A 20,368-nucleotide genomic window follows, 5' to 3' on the forward strand; every position below is an offset into this window, starting at 1 on the left:
ACAAAACAACAACAACCATTTTGTTAAGCTTTCATTTAAATAAGCCCAGTACATTTAGTATGTGCAATATGTCTTTCATATTTAGTACCTAATTGTTTTTGGTACATGGAATAAGATTATTCCATAATACTAAACTATTATGTGCATGTTTCCCGGGAAATGTAATTTGCAAGGTCATTCTAGAAACTTTGATTATGAAATTCAATATCACTTTCAGCTAGTTACCTTTAATTCTAGTGCAGCTTTCTCATCTCTTTACACATACTCTGAAGCTGTAACCTCTGGTTTCATAGGAGCATCCCATTGGAAAAGCCTCCTATTCCTTGCTTTCTGAATTATTTTCTAGATATATTTTCAAGTACAATTGCATGTCTTATCAATTAATACCAGTTATGAATATTATTGAGAAATGATTCATATAATTTTCTAGTTAATTAGTGAAAATAAGTTGTCCAGAAGCTAACAATAAATTACCATTTTTACACAGGCCATTATTCCTGGGTATATTTATTATGATTTACCATTTATTAAAGGGTTTCTATTGGCTGACGAAGTATAGTAGAGCTAAACTTCTTTCAAGGAATGAGGATGACTCACTAACGTCCCAGTACATTGTACTAATACCTATCCCAGGACTTCATCTTTTAATTCTATTGGGAAATACCTATAAACATAACATAATTTATTTCTTTTCTGATGTTCATTCAAATTCATTTGTCCCTAAACATTGTAGTTATCTTCTCTGTAGACTACTTTGAGGGATAGAGTGATGAAGAATCAGGACATTTCAATTCACATTTAAAAGTAGCAGAAGAAGGGTTTAGTTGACAAGTTATCTTAGTTACCTTAGGCAAGAAGAGGCAGACTTATGATGACCCTTAGTAAAATAAGCCCAAGCTCTCAGTCACTCCCTTACCTATTGAGGTGCTCAGTTGCTGGTGACTTTCTCAGTTACTTTAACGATCTTCTCCCCACCAAATAACTCTCCTTCATTTGCAAACATTGTTGGACTGTGTTCACATTTCCTTTTCCTCTTCCTCTAAGGAAGAATGTTTTTAGGCCAAAATAATCCTTGAATAGACCAAAGACGGGAATGCTACAGATCATAAATCAGTTTCGGCTCTCTTGGCTACTCAACATAAGATATCGCAAAATCTCCATGAAGTAATATATTACACTGTCATGAGATTATTTCCTATCTTCAGTTTTGGAAATTTTCTTAACTATTAGTGGGAATTACTTCTCTTCTTGCTCCCCTACTCTTCATTATCTCTATACAGCAAAGACAGTGATTTCCTCAAATGTGAAATCAAATCCTATTACATAAATCTCCAATAGCTGCCCACCACCATGAGACGAAAATTCAAACTTCTTACTTTGAAGCCTGCATAATCTGGTTTCCAACTTCTTTTCTGATCACATCTCCAATATATTTCTCCTTATTCCCTGACCTTATTTCATAATTCACATGCCTAACTCACTTTAGGCTCAGAGTTTTTGCTGTTGCTATTCCAATTTCCTCCAGATATTCACATGACTGGTTTCTAACATCACCCGAGTCTCAGCCAAAGGCCATCTTTGTACACCCTCTATCTGTTAGGTTATACTCGTATTTTCTTCATTTCACTTGTCAGTATGTGCTAGTATGTCTACATATTTATTAACTCTCTCCCCTAACTAGAACGTCCCATGAGGAAAGAGGACCTGTAAGTCCCGGGCACTATTATATTTCCAGTGCCTAGAATAGTAGGGGCTCAATAAATATTTGCTGAATGAATGAGTAAAAGAGTGACTGAAAAATAACAGAATGAATACTGGAGTGTGCTTTTCATCCCAATGGTTCTTTAAATGAACCTCAAATGCTTAAAAAACAAAAATGCACTTTCCTAGCACATTAGCATCAAAATTGCTAATTTTACTAATTAAAAGACTAGGCCTCAATGTACATTAATGACTGGTACAAAATCATGTGACAAATAAGGATTTCACAATTCTGATCTCAAATTATGTCAGATGAATTAGTCCCACAGTGTTTTTCTTAGAAGAAAGTGTAAACCAGGGATAATTAATCTGAGGTCCAACATTAGGCTTTAGGTGGTCTGTGAATCCTCTGAAACAGCTTTCACCAAAATTTCAAAGGAAGCCGTAAGTGGGAGGAGGCTAGGAATCCTTTCAAGCAATAGCATTGTAAAGCACTATGCTATCCTACCCCTTCCTCCGTGATACTGCTATTATGTTCTTTTGAATACAAAGATGCTAGGTAGCAAGTTTCAACCACTGCCTATTTGAGTGTTTTTTTCATACTCATTGTCTGTGTCTATTAGGTAAAGCTCACTTTGCCCTACAGCATTCTTACAGTTTTAAGACTGACACTTCTTGGAAAGAGATACATGCCTACATCCTCAATTCTGCTAAAATACCTTTGACCAGTTGGGATTCAATCTCATTTTCACCTGAATATGTTATACACAATCATTTTGAAATTCTCTGACATTTATTAATTACAAAATTTGGGGACAAATTTAATCCAAGTCCTAGAAGGTTCAAATGAAATAACACTGGGTAAAAAAATAACGTAATAGGAAAATAAAACAAACAAAAAACTGGGTGTGCTGAACCATATGAAATTGCTGTTTCTATAAGTCAAAACGGTTGAATATTGGCAAAGTGAAATGGTTCAACCCGTGGGTTGTTAACTGCTATTGTTGTTAGAAAAATGATTCTTACTCTCCAATTCTCCCTTCCTGTAAACATTTCTATTCATGTGAAAAGTATTGTGGGTAACTGGTGCTGGGGGGTGGGGTTGAATTTGCCCATTATTTTAATTCATAATGCATAGGCCTTCTTAATTCTTACCATAGCAGGTACCTCCAAATGACAGAGAGCCTGGAGAATAGGTATTAAAAAACTAAATTCACAGAGGCTTATTTTTCTCATACCCAGATGCACTTTTAACTGGAAAAGTTTTAAATGGATGTCAAATCCATGGAGCAAGCTCATGGGGACCATATTGGTTTCCTATTGTTGCTGTAACTAAATACCACAATGTTAATGTCTCAAACAAATCTGTTAAGAGTTTTGGAGGTCAGAAATCCTTAAATCAAGGTGTCAGTGGATTGCATCTTTCTGGAGATTCTAAGACAGAATCTCTCTTCTTATCTTTTCCAGCTTCTAGAGGCAGGCTACACTCCTTGGCTCATGGTCACTTCCTCCATCTTCAAAGCCAGCAGTCTAGCATCTTCAAATCTCTGCCCCCCGCTCTCTGATTCTGCTTCCTTTGTCATATAGCCTTCTCTGACTCTGACCCCACTTCCTCCGTCTTTCTTTTATAAAAACACCTGAGGTTACTTTAGGCCTATCCAGAATCCAAGGTAATCCTTCAATTTCAAGGTTCTAATTTACTCACATTTGCGAAGTCCCTCTTGCTATTTAAGGCAATCTAGTCACCGGTTCTGAGGATTAGGACATGGGCCTCTTTAGGGAGGGCTTCCCTGGTGGCTCAGTAGTAAAAAACCTGCTTATAATGCAGGAGACATAGGTGACACAGGTTTGATCCCTGGGTTGGGAAGAGTCCCTGGAAGAGGGCATGACAACCCACTCCAATATTCTTGCCTGGAAAATCCAATGGACAGAGGAGCCTGGTGGGCTACAGTCCATGGGGTTGCAAAGAGTCAGACATGGCTGAAGTGACTAAGCACGCGTGCCCGCTCTTTGGGGAACAGGTCCATTATTCTATTGCTGTGTTCAAAATATTCCAGGACTCAAATTGAAAACAGGATAGTATCATATGTCTTTACAGCTGCATAGAAAATTTTACATATACCCACTTATAATTTTTAAAGACACAGAAACTTAACTCTCCAGCCTCACTTTTGGCATAGTGTGAGGAAATCATAGTTTAAGTTTTGGTTTGTAGGGTCTTACAAACCAAACCTAGTTTCAGTTAGTCCTACTTATATTCTAACTTGTCCTTTTGGCAGAATTCATACTGCTATCTCTAGCCAAAGAATTATTAATATGGTAAGTTCTTTCAGTAGTACGTTCTATTAACTCTAAAAATAAAGACACAGATTTTTAACCAAGAACCAACCAGGACAGATTCCCACACTTCCCATCATATCTGTCTTGTGCCTGCCTTCAGGCACTGTATACAATCTGTCTGAATAAGCTAACCAGCATTTGCAGATGTTAACACACGACTGTTGTTCAGTTGCTAAGTTGTATCCGACCCTTTGTGACTCCATGGACTGCAGCACACCAGGCTTCCCTGTCTTTCACTGTCTCCTGGAGTTTGCAGGTGTTAAGGTATGAGTCTACCATGAGAAATTTCCTCCCTCTGATCCTTGCTTGGATAAACTTAACTCAGATGACTTCCTTCTTATCTCACTTAAAAAGACCTGTCTCCCTGACCTGCATCTCACCCATGTACTATCTCAGTGAACACTAGCCCTTAAACATTCCAGCCTCATCAACACAGGCCCATCATGACAGCATAATATCCTTGTCCTGCTAGAAACTATTCAGCATCCAGAGGACCATCTTTATGCTGATAACACTAAAATATAAAATAATGCCAACAGCTGGTGCTACAAATGGCTTTTAAAAACGATGTTCATTCACTAAAATTCCTCTTGCTACTTTTGACATGAAACACGCAGTCTCTAATTATTCTGATCAAGACGGTGAAATACAAAAACAAACTTTAATTGTGTTTAACAGATATTTAATCAGGACTCACTGAACTACAGATTAAAGCTGAAATTCATAAACCATAATTACCCGATTGTCGCAATCTTTTGGTCCACATTCTCCTTCCGTCTGGGCGTCTGGCACCTTGCCCCGAATTTCTTTTACTGTCTTCTCAGCTTCGTTACTGTTCATGTTTTCCAGCAGAGATTTAGCACAGATTACAAAATATCTGTTCTTGGCAACTTTCTTCATTAGCTTTTTTTCCCCCTTGCAAAAAAGTTTATTTTTTTTCCTACCAGAGTAGCTGGAAACAGGCGTACGTTTAGGGTGCTTTGGTGACGCAAACTAATTATACAGTTATCAGGAGATAATAAGGCAGTGATAACGAGAGTTACTAGTGCTACCACGCAGGTATCATGCAATTTCCCCAGTATGGCATGCGGTGTGTCCCAGTCACCATGTAATTACCTCATGTCACGACCTCATTGTTTTATGGAGAATGCTTATCTCACCCTAACAAAACCTTTTCTGCCACCTTTGGTAAAAAAGTGTAACTCTTAGTTCTTATTTCCAGTACCACTTATTCCCAATAAGATGCTATCTTGCAAATTTAAGAGAAATACCTGTCCTCTCCTAAAAATTTGCTTTTACATGGAGCAAATGGAGCAGTTCTGTCTTCTTTTGCTTTATTTAACCCAGGTGAAAGAAGTAACTACCAACAATACATCTTTCGCTTCTGTTTTTTCTTTTTTTTTAAACAACAACAACAAAAAAAACCCCACAAACAAACAAAAAACACCAAAAGAAGAAAAAAAGACCCAACCTCACCCTATTTACTTAGGATTCGTTTAGTCTGGCACTTCCCCCTACTCTTCCCTTTCAAATCTCAGTCACTCACATTTGTTTTTTCCTAGAATTATGGTGTAAATCATTCTTAACAAGCTAGCTTGAAACATGTCTCACTCAGTAGAAACACATAACGCCAGTGTAATTGAAACATGGAACTGTGAGCTTGAAACTCTTTCTATTTTTTTGGGTCTCTCTTCAGAAGGACATGCCGAGTTTCCCTCACAGTGCCATAACCCCTGTGTCACACAGTTAGGATAACATCACAGACCAAGGCAAGAGGATAAAGAGAAGGCGCTGGCAAAAGAAGAGGTGGGTGGTTCCTTTATTCCCCCTAGTTGAGCAGACACCCCTATGAGGCAAGGATTGTAGTTACTACTTATTTATCTCAAGTCGGTGGCTTGAAGTTTGACCTCACCAAGACCTCTGGATATGACATCCCACCTGAGAGTTCCAGTTTAAAACAGGATAGAGTGGCTTACTTTACAGCACAGATGAAAGCTGTTTCCAATTCTGCTTTTATTAGTCATCTCCCAGTCTGATCGCTTCCATTCAATTGTACACTTAACTCAAGTTGGGGTCAAAATCACCCCCAGATTTAGAAGGGCCAGAAAAATTGCCTTCCCATCCTAGAGCATTGTTCTTCAATCACACAGTTCCTCTAAATATAGTTGATGGCCTTTGAGATGCAAAATGCATCACTTAAATGTAGTAGAGGTCCCTTTCACTGCATTGCCAAATCTATTTAGCAGAATCTTCCTGGAATAATCTGTCCCTAGACCTGAGGATGCGCAGTGATTTTAAGCATTTTAAGCTAACGATAATGGTTAGTGCTGAGAACAGATGTACCTGGCTGTGATGTGATCTATTCCAGTAGGCTTTTACGAGCTGTTCATTCCTATTGACTTAGCATTTTATGTCTCTGCTTTTGCCTGGTGTGATGGTTACATAGGGGTGTCGTGTGTGTATTTTCCTGATGTGTGATGGCAGCATAGGGGGCTGTGTGTATTTTCTCAGTGCAATGGCTACACAGGGTGTTGTGTGTGTGTTTGCCTGGAGTTATAGCTGCACGTGTTATTGTGTGACTCTCCCCCCACCCCCTGGTTTGATGCCTGCTGGCAGGGTCCTATGTGTATCTTTTTCTTAGTGCGATGGTTGTACTCATTGCCCTGCTAATGATGGACATTTCTAGCGATTATCTATCTACAGGGTCCTGGGGAAAGAACCGCAGTAAAATCAATAAACGGTTCTAGACAGGGCCTTGTAAACATGAAATGACACCCCTGCATAAATGCCTTTTCCTACCATAGCATGTTAAATCCAAGTGCTGTTACCTTATTGGCATTGGGATAAAATTTCTATGGTCTCTCCATCTCTTCCATATATTGCAATCGTTTGGGGGAATTTGAGATTACTGCTGGTTGGAGGGCTTTTACACATGAATCTGTCTAATGACATTTTTCACTACATTGTCCTACGCATCACCTCTTATACTCCATCCTGACTTGCTCTGGGATAATAGCTGATATTCTGAAAGTGAACATGCCTTTTATTTATTCCTGCAGTCTCACCAGGCCCTCCCCACATGCTCACTACATCACACACACACACACACACACACACACACACACACCCCGCCCCCTCCCTTACTGCTCTCTAGTCTCTGTATCCCTCCCGTGTTCACCAAATGGAACTGACAAAGCAAAGAACCAATGAGGTTAAAGTCTTTTGAAATCCCTGGAATACAGATGAGCTGGGAGGCATCTGGAAACAAAACCAGACACTTGAAATCAAAGAGACAAGTAAATTACTATCCTAATCTAGGAAGAATAACTAAAGGTGTCAGTGGGGTTCCATTGATAGCACTTGGCCCTGAGCCAGAATGCCAAGGGTTCAAACTCCACACCAGTTTTGGGCTCAGGCCCAAGACTTGACACTGCAGGGTGCAGCAGCCTGTGCAGCAGTGTTAAAGGTGTCAGCCTTCTGCAGAGAGGTTAAGTCCAAGTCCTTCTGCCTGCTTGTCATTATACCCCAGAGGGATGCAGAGATAACCCTCGCTTCCTCTTCAGTGCCTTTCTCAACAGGACAGACTGTGGGGGAGCCAGTACTCAGCAGCAGTATTTACTAATATCAGTAATGTACAATTAATGAAATGCCCCTTTTCTGATAAGGCTGCTTGAAGAAATAAAGTATGTGCAAGAACATCCAACTGCCTCCCCTTCTCCCTCCAAAAAACCTGATGGCTTTCCTAAAGATTCTTCCATCAATGCAAAGAGCTAAGTTTGGAAACCTAAAACCACGTGTCTAAATGAAAGGAAATGTTTTCATTGGAACAGCTTACATGTCTGGTACGCTTGCATAAAAACTATTGCATAGCATTTTAGAGCTAAAATTGCTATAAAATGCTTAATACAGTAAGAATAATTATGAGATTTTGCACGCACAGCTGGTATACAACTAAAGTCTCAGCTACAAATTCAGTGAGGCATGGGAAAACCATTTATAAAAATTCCTGGTATGCCAATTTGACTCACCATCAACAGCCCATCAACACTTCTCCATTCTTTAGGTGGAGATATTTACCTACGGAAAGCTTTATTTCTCCTTTTATGGCTGTCATTAATACTGGATTCAAGGAATTCTAGTCATTACTTGACAGTGGCAGTATAAATAAATTCTAACAGGACACAACTGACCTGAACACAAAGCTTTTCCATTGAGCACAGTAGGGACTAATATAGTAGGCAATGAACCAGAAGACCACAGTATTAAGTTTAGCTGCAGAACCATCTCCTCTTGTCCTTCCTCTTTCTTCTATTCCTTCACCTCTTCTCATCTCCCCTCTCCTTTTCTAAGATTCAAATCCTTGAGTGACTTCCTAGGTACTCTGGACGCCCCTGGTCACAGCCCACCTGGCCTTGCCTTCCCCTGGATAACACCCAAAGGACAGAACTCCACTCTCTCCTCAAATTATAATGGTTCTTTTTTCTCCATTCCCTTCAGCATCAGCTAACGATTATTTAAAAAGGAGCTAAGTAATTTGGATGAGCTGTTAATGGTTAATAATAACTCAATAAAGATTATTTCTTGATAAAAATTGAATTAAAAGATAAGGAAGAATCTCTTTATTATGGCTTTATAGGGTCTATGGAAAATGCCATAATAGATGAGATGACTGTCATCAGAGGCATTGCTGAATGCTTCCTTGCATGGCCTTGGTCATAGAAAGAGGAGCCACAGTGGATATATAGGAACCCTCTGGGAGATAGTGGGGGACACAAAGGCAGCACACTACAAGATAAAATGAATTGGACCAGAGTCAGGAAATCAAAGTTTGAACATCAACAAACCTTGCCAACATGTGTTTGAGTAAGTCATTATATTCTCTTAGCTGAACAATGAGGCCCTTGGATTAGAAAATCTCCATGGCTCTATCTAGCTCTGAAGTGAAGGTCGTGTCATGGCTCTCTGACTGAAGATCAGTTACTGTTCCTAGGTTAGCTGCTTCCTCCAGCTAAGAATTAGTGGCTCTGAATATAAATGGCTGATATTCCACATGGAATCTAACTGAGGGAGTACTGATGTCCGTAAATAAGTCTTCAGCTCTTTGCCTCCTACCTGCACCTATGACTTCTGAGTCAGCTCCTTGATGTTATCCAAGTATTTTCTTAGCATTTTGTTTTTCCTTGTTTCAACAAACATTTAATGAATTCTCTACATATGAAACACAGAACTAGTCATTGAAGACAAGGCAGAACAGGACACCATCTTTGTTTCCTAAGAAGCCCCAATGAGTCTACTATTCTTGTCCATTCCATCGCCCCTTCACTTCTGTGCATTACCATGTATACTTCTAAAACTATAAATGTAGTATAGAAAAAAATAAGGGGAATTAGACTTATCTAACCTGTGCCCAGTTCAAAGTGCTATTTATTGTCAGCAAAAGACTCTGATAATAATTGAGATTAAAAATTATAGTCATTCAAATGTGCACTTCAATTGTACAAAGGGTATTTATCAACATGTATTTTGAGGTCACTGATGTACATTAAGAACAGCAATTTGGGTGGCAAGAAGATTATAAAGGCAAAACAATCCTTCCTGTAGTAATCCTGATAAAATTGTAGGATTAAAATCAGTAAATAGTCTCTGGGGAAGTGAGAATACAGAATATTTTTTTTAGTATTTTTTTTCTTCTGAGGATTTTAGGTTCTTATTCCTTCAAACTTTCTTCTTGAATTAATACTAATAACTGCCACTTATTGCATGCATATTAAATCATAAACACTTTCAATATAATATTGCATGATAAGAAAATGATTTTGCAATATGGATATTATTACCCTCATTTTACATATGTGAAAACCGAGGCTGAGGAGGGTGAAATAATTTGTCAAAGATAATACAGTGTGCAGAGTTGGGATTTAAACTTGGGTTTGTCTGTGAAACATAGCTCCATAAACATGTCTTGGTTCTGCCAAATCTATTCAAAAATAAATAATCCTGCTTGAATGCTTTGTTAACAAACAAGGAAAACAATCTTCATATTCTTTCTTCACATTCATTCATTGCATTACATATAGTATGATGAAAACAGGAGATGGTTAAGATCTTTCTAAGAGTTGGCTGCCTTTTCATATTTATTTGGACTGAGATGAATAATTAAATTTGGGGCTCTCGATCAAAGAATGAGCTATTTGCTATCTGCATAAGTATTGTTGTTAATTGATCAGACACGGATAAGGTGTGTTATTACAACTATATTTGAGGTCTGATTTACATTGTTCTACTGCATATTACCCTGTGCTGTTTTTCATTTTCCTTCACTTTGGACTTTTTGTTTGGTTTTTATGAATTTAGTCACAGTCGGTTGTGCATTGAACTTTGTAAAAATGTAACTCTAAGAAATTAAAAAAAGAAAAAGAAAATATTTTCAAAATGATGTCAAAATCAAATCTACCCCTCTCTAATTTGATTTGTAGGAAATGGAGAGTGAAGTATTGTAAGCAGAGTGCTTTTAAATATATCCTAATTACTTCAATGTGCAAATGCATTGACTAAATCAAAGCATGCATTTAACACTTTGCACTCAATTGTGCTTATTCGTCTAAGTTCTATAGATAGCAATTTCAGTTAAAAAAAGGGATAAACTTCACTATAGTTAGTCATTCTATAGTTACCTGGGGAAAACGATCATTCTTAAATTCAAGCTTACTTCTCAAGTCTGCTCACTTTTGGACTAATGCAGAATATCATTAGTGCAAAGAATACAAAATAACAGATAATTAACTGCAGCTACTCAAGTTTTCCCAATTGATCCTATCTTTCTATTCTCTTCTGCTGTTAGTGGCTGAGGTGAGGGGTGGGACTAGTGAAGCCACACAGGATGAAGCAGACAGACTGAGTCCTGAGGAATGAAGCCATGGACTGGAGGGAATCCACAGTCGAGGCTGGGATGGAATTATCATGTCAAGGTCACTTAGGGCTTGGTCTGGAGCCACCTGCATCGGAATCTCCTGAGGAATATACTAAAAAGACATTTCAGAGTTTCACCCTAGAGCAACTAAACTGAATGAGTATCTCTTGAGGTGGAACTCAAAGATCTACATTTTAAACAAGCTTCCCAAGTAATTCTTAGGCTACTGAAGCCTGAAAAGCACTGGCTTATGTTCATTGGAAGGACCGATGCTAAAGCTGAAACTCCAGTACTTTGGCCACCTCATGCGAAGAGTTGACTCATTGGAAAAGACTCTGATGATGGAAGGGATCGCAGGCAGGAGGAGAAGGGGACCACAGAGGATGAGACGGCTGGATGGCATCACCGACTCGATGGACGTGAGTTTGAGTGAACTCTGGGAGATGGTGATGGACAGGGAGGCCTGGCGTGCTGTGATTCATGGGGTCACAAAGAGTCGGACACGACTGAGTGACCGAACTGAACTGAACTGAACTGATGCCGTTCTCTGATTCTACACCCAGGGATAGAATGCTAGTATACCTTTGTTCCTTCTGTCCCAGTTGTCAAGATATATGTGCAGGTACAAATAGCTGACCTGGGAGGCATTAATGGTAGTGACAATAGCCCAAAGACTAGACAGTCATGTTTAATATGAACCATCTCATCTGATCCCTACAATAAGGATTGTAACTTAAGTATTATTACTATTCCCATCTTTCAGATGAGGAAACTGAGATTCAGAGAGATGTAATAATTTTTTGTTTTGAATGTCACACTGATTATTGCAAGAGTTCCTAAGTTTTAACTCTTTAGCTCTTAGCCTTGTGGAAAAATACGTTCTTGAAAGGTGTTTACTTTCAAAGATGTTCATGATTTGGTGGTAACATCATTGTAAAGGGTGTTAAGTACCTAAAATAAAATGGTAACATTACTGTAAATGAGGTAAAGTGCCTAAATACTAATAAAATTGGTTATTTATTATAATACATAGGACGTCAGCATTTGTATTCAAGTAACTCTTCTCCTCTGTATTTTTATAATTACTAAAATCATCTAAACTAAATTGCTGATCTTTGATTAATTCATTCAACAATTATGCATCTTGCCAAAACCTGAGGTATAAAAGATAAATAGGACAAAGCCTCTGCCTTCACTAGGTTTACAGTTCAGAAAAAAGAGATGAGCATGTATGCAACTGGTTCTGGTTTACCTTGTGCTCAGTGGAGGCCTGAGTTAGAAAGACAATGGTTCTTCTCTGGGCAGAAAGCAAAAAGGGTGTGGTCTGGAAATTTTTAGTTACTCTAGCACTTTGCCATTGGCCAGTGTAAGGAATTTTGATTTTTTAAGATTACATTTTTACTTATATAGTTTTGTTAGAAAAAGGGCAGACTGAGTTACTTGTGTACTTTGGGCTGATAAAACTTTATGTGGTTTATTCTTTCTGGCATCCAACCGGGTTTCTTTTTTGGCTAAATTCTGGGTACAAAGCCAAGTTAGTCATTATGTTTATTCATTCTTACATAAAGCAGCTGAAATTTTCCTTCTGAGATGGATGCCTGATAAATGTTATCAGTAGTAGGTCATGCCACTCAATAAAAGTGACCTATAGATACATATTGGCTATGTCCTTTGTTTTCATCTGTTTCAGTTACTTAAAATGCTATTATTGGATTATGAAATTTTTATAATATGAGAAATTTAGAAGTTAAAAACAGTTGAAAACAAAGAGTACTCAAGATTTCTTCCCTTGAGATAAGCTCATATACATGCAGATGTGACCTGAGCATATTAATGTCAGAGCTGATTGATGGACTAAAAAAATGAGGTTCTGGAATGTGAAAGCACAGGCTGATAACCTAAGGCAAATGTTCAAGAATCCAAAAAAAGAAAGAAAGGAAAAAAGAAACTCTGGGAAACACTGGGCAATAGAAAGTATATGATATGATTTAGAAAATATATATCATATTTTAGATGATAAGATTCTAAAAATTGATATCTCAAGTACTTCAAAAGCTTAATAAATTGGAAAAGGAAGACATTTTAATCCCGTTATGAAGTGATAAATAATAGACATGTGTTCTTTTCTCAAGCTGAAATATTATCAGATTTGGAATTATTTTTATTTACATTATTTACTGTTTGCTTAAAATTTTTTACTTTTCTAATCATTAGAGTATTTTCAGAATATTTAGAAAAGTTAAGGAAAAGAAGAAATAAAATATCACTTCATTCCGTCATACAGAGGAGGTACTAGTATTATTCACATTTTAATGTATTTCCTTTGATGTAACCAAATACTTTCATTCATTTTTCTATTGATAATTTGGGACCATGTCAGGTATACAAGTTTCTTTTGGATCAGGCATTTTCAGTTACAATGTTTCACGAACATTTCCTAGTAAATTAATATTTAAAATATTTTAAAATTAATAACTGTAGTTAATAACTTTATACAAATAATATATACATATGTTCCATAATTTGCTTAATAATTTATTTGATTAAATATTTAAGATTTTCTCTTCTTTTACTTTTATAAATGACATTGTGATGAATAGGTCTTTGTACACAAATCTTTGAATTTCGGGTTCCTGTAGATAAATTCCTAGAAATTAAATGACTGGGCCAAAAGATACATTTTTAAAGAAAGTTTCTTGATAATATAATGCCTATTACCTTGCAGAATTTGGTGTCAACACATGACCCCCCACAATTACTATTATATGAATGACAGTTTTACTGTACATTTATCAGCATTAAAGATTAGTTTTTATAAATCATGTCTTTGAGTACTAGTGAGTTAAAATATTTTTTCATATGTTTATCAATTGCATTTCCTCTTTCATAATTTTTCTTTTTATAATCTTTTTAGATTTTTTTGAACAAATAGGTACTGAACATCTCAGTACCTTCTTATCTTTTGCTTCCATTTCATTTCTGATGCTGTCACTATACCGTAGACTCTCCTCACCTAATCCTGAACCTGGACATCATGTCTGCCTAGTCTGTAGTTCATATTTCTTCCATTCTGATGCATTCTGCACACTGCTGCCTAACAGTACTTCTGAAAATACTGCTGTTGTCATGTCAGTCCTGATTAAGATCCTACATTAACTCCCAGTTATTATTTATCTATTAGCTAAATTCAACTGTCATCTTCAGGGGGAAATTAATCCCATTCTTGGCTATGTCCTTATGAATTCTGTTGATTAACATAGGTTATTGAGATATGGAACTTATATGCAGTTAACTTTATATATGTGAGTACATATATGTGAGTATACAGAGACACATGCACCCAATATTGAATACTAGATATGAGTCTTGAAAGGGGATTTACAGAGCTTGAAGCCCAACTTTTTATGTTTATAAGTGAAGAAACTGACTCAAAGAGTTCAATAAATTACTCAAAGTCATAGAGCTAGTTAAATGATAGAACTGGGACTAGAAACCAAGTCTCCCAATTCCTAGTTCAATGCCTTTAAGTAGGGAATAATAAAAAAATCATTTGTATAATTTAAAGAATAGAAACAGCTAGGAAACCCATTTAATTTCAATCTGTTCTTATGGACAAAAGATTGTTAAAATCATATCACATAGAAGGGTTGAGTGTTCTTATAAACATGAATAATGTACTTATAAATTGATCAAATGTTATTAAAATTTTCATAAAATTTGCACATCAGCAAATGACCCAGTTTATACTAGTTTGCTTTCTTCTTGTTAATCTATATTGTTTTACTTAATCTGCTTTGCTACAATAGAAGCATGGTGTTTTTATTCTAGCATATTGCAGATCATCATTAAGTTTCTTGCTAATATCTGCTGCTGCTGCTGCTGCTAAGTCACTTCAGTCGTGTCCGACTCTGTGCAACCCCAGAGACGGCAGCCCACCAGGCTCCCCCATCCCTGGGATTCTCCAGGCAAGAATACTGGAGTGCTAATATCTAGTGGTATTCAATGGAAAATCCAATTTTCCTAGCAACTTCTATAAAGAATTTCCTCTGACAATAATTGGGGATTATAAGAACTACCCTACAAAGAACTACGTCAATGTGCCTCTATTTAAATAGTAAACAACACAAACTGTTTTGTAGGAGAATGGGCTGTGAGACTGGGAGTTGCCAAATATACTAATTATTTAGAGGGATAGGGTAGGGCAGAAGGGGTAGATGTGGGAATAGCTATGACTTGAACTAACTTGGATAGAAGCTCATTGATTGTAAAGGGTTGATTTAAAAGCATGTGTTTGCCCAACTAAATTGACAGAAAGAGTATTTATTAAATCATATGGCAGTTAAACAGTTACAATATCCAACGTTTAAATGAATAGGTGGGTCATCCAGTGCTAGAGGACACTAAAGAGATCTTAGCTATGTTTTCTTTCTCTGTGTGAATGTGTGTGCACACAAACTAGGCCTATTCATTTCATACTCAACAAACATTTTTAAGCATATACCAGAAGCTCTCTATTACTGAAGAAGTGATCCAGCTTTCTGTGATTATCCTCTCCACAGCTATATCACAGAGATGGATAATAATCTATACCTGACTAATGCATTATAACGAAAACTGAGAAAGTGGGTAGGAGGAGAGGAATGAAGAAGCAGCACCCTAAATTTCTCATTTCATGCAGCATATGATTTCTTTAATAGCGATAATTAAAAAATAGTTTGTTTTAAAAAATAACTGCTACTTTTTCTAATATTATTTTAGTATTTATTTTATCTATTACATCTACTAATAATATATACTATTTATTATTTTATAGTACTCTTCATTATTAGAAAAATAAATTTTGCTTTAAAACTTCTAAATTGCTATACTAATAACAAACAAATAAAATAGTTATATACCATAGAGAAAAAGACAGAGAGAACCAAGAAGGCAGAATAATATAGAAAATACTCATTTTTTACAACAATAAATATTAAGTCAATTAATTTATTATTAAAATAAAAACCATAACATAGGCTTAAAATTCCACAAAATCTAACCATACAATAGTACTTTAAGAATACTAGTTTTGTAGTGGAGAAAACTGAATTTAAATATTACTTCTGCATTTACTAGTCATCACCTCTTTCCTAAGGAGAAATTTACTTAGCTTATTTATATCAATTTCCTTAGTTTATAAAACATGAATGAAAGTAACTGACTATATAGAGAGGATTGAATAAAACAATATCGATAAAGTTCAGTGCCCAGCACCACTAAATAATCAATATTATTTGTAATATTTGTTTTAAAATGGTGTATCTAAATGAAAGAGAGGTAAAAATCAAAGGAGTGTTATACAAGATATACTGATAAGTGAAAAAACTGATACAATACAAAATGAAAAAATCTAAAAAGGCAGAGTGAGACTTAAAAAGAAGAAAGTAACCATTTCTGCAAAGAAACTAAAAACAGTGAGGAGGGCTGAAGCCATAAGCCTACTGAAATCCGGATAGAGAAGCACATCAAGATGGCTGGGAATCTAGGTCTTTGGAGTAATGGGGCCAAAAGTGTTCCATATGAAATGGTGGACCTAAGTCTGTTTTGTTACTTCAACAAGAGGCTGTAAAAAATATGGCCATCTGCTGCCTGGGGCAATATCTTAGACAGAGCTGCAGGCACTGAAAGGTGGAAGGATGAAGGTATAGATTCAGTCTCATGATCAAATATTCTTAAAGGTAAGCTAAAGACACCATTATAAGATTTGGATTGGGACGAGAAAGCCAGGAATGCAGATAGAGGCAACTGGAAAACCATCAGTCAAGGAGGTATGAAAAAATTAGAGAGAGTGCTAAGAGGGAAGACAAAAAAGCTTTATGACCAACATTAACCTGCAAAACAAAATTCTAAAACACAGCAAGGGAAGTTCATTTCTAGCTATTTTATTCTTTTGATGTGATGGTAAATGGAATTGTTCCTTAATTTCTCTTTCTGATCCTTTGTTGTTAGTCTATAGGAATGCAAAACAACCACAAAATTAATAACTGGAATATTCACTCCAGATAAATTTGATTTTATAGAATTGTCTGATAATGATTTCAAAATGAGTATATTTGCAATGAACTTTAAGGCCAGCAATAAAATCCATGTACTAGGTCAGAAAAGACTTAAAAAAATTTTTTTTCAATCAAAACTGTATAAAACACATCTAATTATAATGGAATTGAATTCAGAATCAGTAATAAAAATAGAGTAAATACATGTTTGCCATGTAGAAATATATACTTTTTTTTTTTTTTTTTGGCTGCAATGCGTGATATGTGGGATCTTATTTCCCTGACTGGGGATCAAACCTGTGCCCCTGCACTGGAAGCATGGAATCTTAAACACTGGACCACCAGTGAAGTCCCTAGAAATACACAGTTCTAATTAAGGGTTAAAAATAAATCAAAAGAGATATTACAAAATATTTAAAATTAAACAAAACTATATATCAAGACATGTTATGCAGCTAATGAGACCCTGAATGAGAATTTCGAGACAGATTCATTTTAAAAACAATAAAAAGTATTAAAATTGAATGAGAAAAAATGAACTCAGGAATCTAGAAAAAATGATCTAAATAATAAAATAAAAAGAAAAAGTAATGTTGACAAAAGCATAAGGTAATGATATAGAATGCAAAGACACAATCAAGTCAATAAGCAAACTCAAAAGACAATTTTTGAAAAAAGTAAATAAAACACAAAATGTCTAACAGCCAGTAAAAGAAGAGAAGAGGTTAATATAAATAATATTAGGAATAAGAAGGGAACATATCTACAGATAAAATTAAGTATCATAAGAATTTATGAAGAGCTTTGTACAAATAAATTTGAAGTGTAGATTCACTGTTAATTGTATATTTTCCAAAAACACCTCCTTAAAATTGACTTAAGAAGAACTATAACACTTGAATAAAGCAATAGCTATGGAAGTAAAGGAACTGATGATAATATAACATCTACCTTACACTACCTACCACCTACTAATACAAAATATTAGGTCCAGATGATTTTAGAGGTAAATCTAACCAAATCTTCAGAATAGGTAATCTGTATAATATAAAAATAGTTTCAGAAATAGAAAAAAATAAGAGAGAAATGTTGCTCAACTTATTTTACAAGGCTACTATCAGCATAATACCAAATGTCTATAATAAAAATTTTAAGAAAAGACTAATCTCCCCATGCAAACATATATAGAAAGTTGTCAGCAAATTAAACTCAAGACTGGATTTAAAAAACACACCAGGACCAAGTAAAAAAAAATTTTTTGCAGGAATGTAAGAAATGTTGACTATTAAGAAATGTCTTAATATCATATAAAATACTAACATATTAGTGGGAAATTTTATCATTTTATTGATGCAGAAAATGCATTAGATAAAATTCAATGAGTATTCTTTTTTTTTTTTTAATATTTATTTATTTATTTGGCTGTACCAGGTCTTTAGTTGTGGCAAGCAAACTCTCTTAGTTGTGGCATGTGGGATCTTGTTCCCTGACCAGGGATCAAACCCAGGCTCCCTGTACTGGGAGCATGGAGTCTTAGCCACTGGACCACCAGAGAAGTCCTGAGTATTCTTGATTAAAAATACTTAGCAAACTTTAAATAGCTGATGGGACCTTTTCAATAATGATTTTGATTTATCAAAATCCCAAGCAAATATCACATTTCCAGAACATTTCCAGTAAAGAATGAAACAGAACATTCCTAATGTCATGGCTTTTACTCCACACTATATAGAGATCTCTGGAGAAGGAAATGGCATCCCACTTCAGTGTTCTTGCCTGAAGAATCTAAGGGACGGGGGAGCCTGGTGGGCTGCTGTCTATGGGGTCGCACAGAGTCGGACATGACTGAAGCGACTTAGTAGTATACTACTACGTATATAGAGGTCTCAGTAATGCAATATGACAGGAAAAATAAATTGAATTGAAAATTAATTGATAAATTGCAATTGAAAATTAAGAGATATATTGGAATTATTTGCTAATGATATACATGTCCATGTAGAAAACCTAGGAGAATTTCAGTTTAGCCAGTGGAACTAGTAAGAGAATTCAGCAAAGCTGTTGAGTATACACCAATACTAACAAATAAGCAATAAAGTGGAAAACAGATTTTATACATAATATCATGAAAATTAAGTTATATGAGAGGAATTCTAACAAATAAGATCAAGCAAGACTTTGATGGTGAAAATTATAAAACATTATTATAGAACTGGAAGGAAGAGCTCATCAAGTACAGCTCTCAATGTTAAAAAGACACAGTGTCATAAGAATATCCATTCTCCTCTAGATTACTATCTAAAGTTAATGTAAATACAAATAAAATTCAACAGGGCTTTTGCTAAACTTGACTAAACAACCCTAAAATTTACATTGAATAGCAGAAGGCCAAGAGGAGCAAAAAGAATTTTAAGGAAGAACAATGTAGAGAGATTTACCTTACCAAATAATAAGAATATTATAAAACAATGGTAATTAAGGCACTTTGGTGTTAGCACAAGAATAGAGAAATAGTCCACTGGATTAAATAAAGATACTAAAAACAGATTTGATGTAGGTGAAAGAGGCATTACAAATTAGTGAGTAAGGATGACTAATTTGTTAAATGGTGCTGGGATGACTGTGTTACCCACAAGGAAAAAAAAAAACAAAACAGGATGCATGTAAGATACCATACACAAAAACAAATGCCAAGAAGATTAGAGATCTAAATGTAAAAGAAAAAACTTTAAAACTGTTAGAAAAAAATATAGGAAGGTTTCTTAAGGATCTTGTCATATTGAAGGGTTTTAAAAATGAGTCGGACACGACTGAAACGACGCAGCAGCAGTGGCAGCGAGAGGACAAACCATAAAGGAAAACATCAATAAACTTAACTGCATTAAAATCAGAAGGTTTAAAAATAAATGCCACTATATACAGTTAAAAGAGAAAACTAAAAACTGGGAAAGGATATTTGCAATCTATATTGCTCAAAAGATGAGAATCCAGAGTATTACAGCAACTACAAAACCAAAACCAAAAGCTGTCCATAACAACAGGAGCCAAACAAATAACTCAATCAAAACACAGGTGAAGATATAAACCGGCAACACGCATGAACACGCATGAGGAAATCCCAGTGGTTTATAAGTGAAAAACATTTTCAATGATATATTATTCAATCCCCTCAGTCTGACAAAAATGTAACCTTGGTCATTCCAAATGTTGTGAAGCATATGGAGAAGGTCTCATAGACTGCTAATGAGAATATAAATCGATACTACCACTTTAAAAAGAAAAATTGCATAATTCTTAGTAAAGTTATTAAACTTTAAAAAATAAGAAGTTATTTCATAAAATTGAAAAATGTATTTTTTTTCTTACAGTTTAGCATTTCCTC

The 20,368-nt window shown here is 35.7% G+C and overlaps 1 protein-coding gene across 28 annotated transcripts in view; it reads right to left on the reverse strand.

Moving 5' to 3' along the window:
• The window catches only part of ZBTB20 (zinc finger and BTB domain containing 20), an 865,788-nt gene that overhangs the window by 259,274 nt on the left and 586,146 nt on the right, over nucleotides 1–20,368 (reverse strand). The window lies entirely within an intron of this gene.

The sequence above is a fragment of the Bos javanicus genome, chromosome 1 (genome assembly GCF_032452875.1).
Source record: "Bos javanicus breed banteng chromosome 1, ARS-OSU_banteng_1.0, whole genome shotgun sequence".
NCBI classification, from domain to species: Eukaryota; Metazoa; Chordata; class Mammalia; order Artiodactyla; family Bovidae; genus Bos; species Bos javanicus.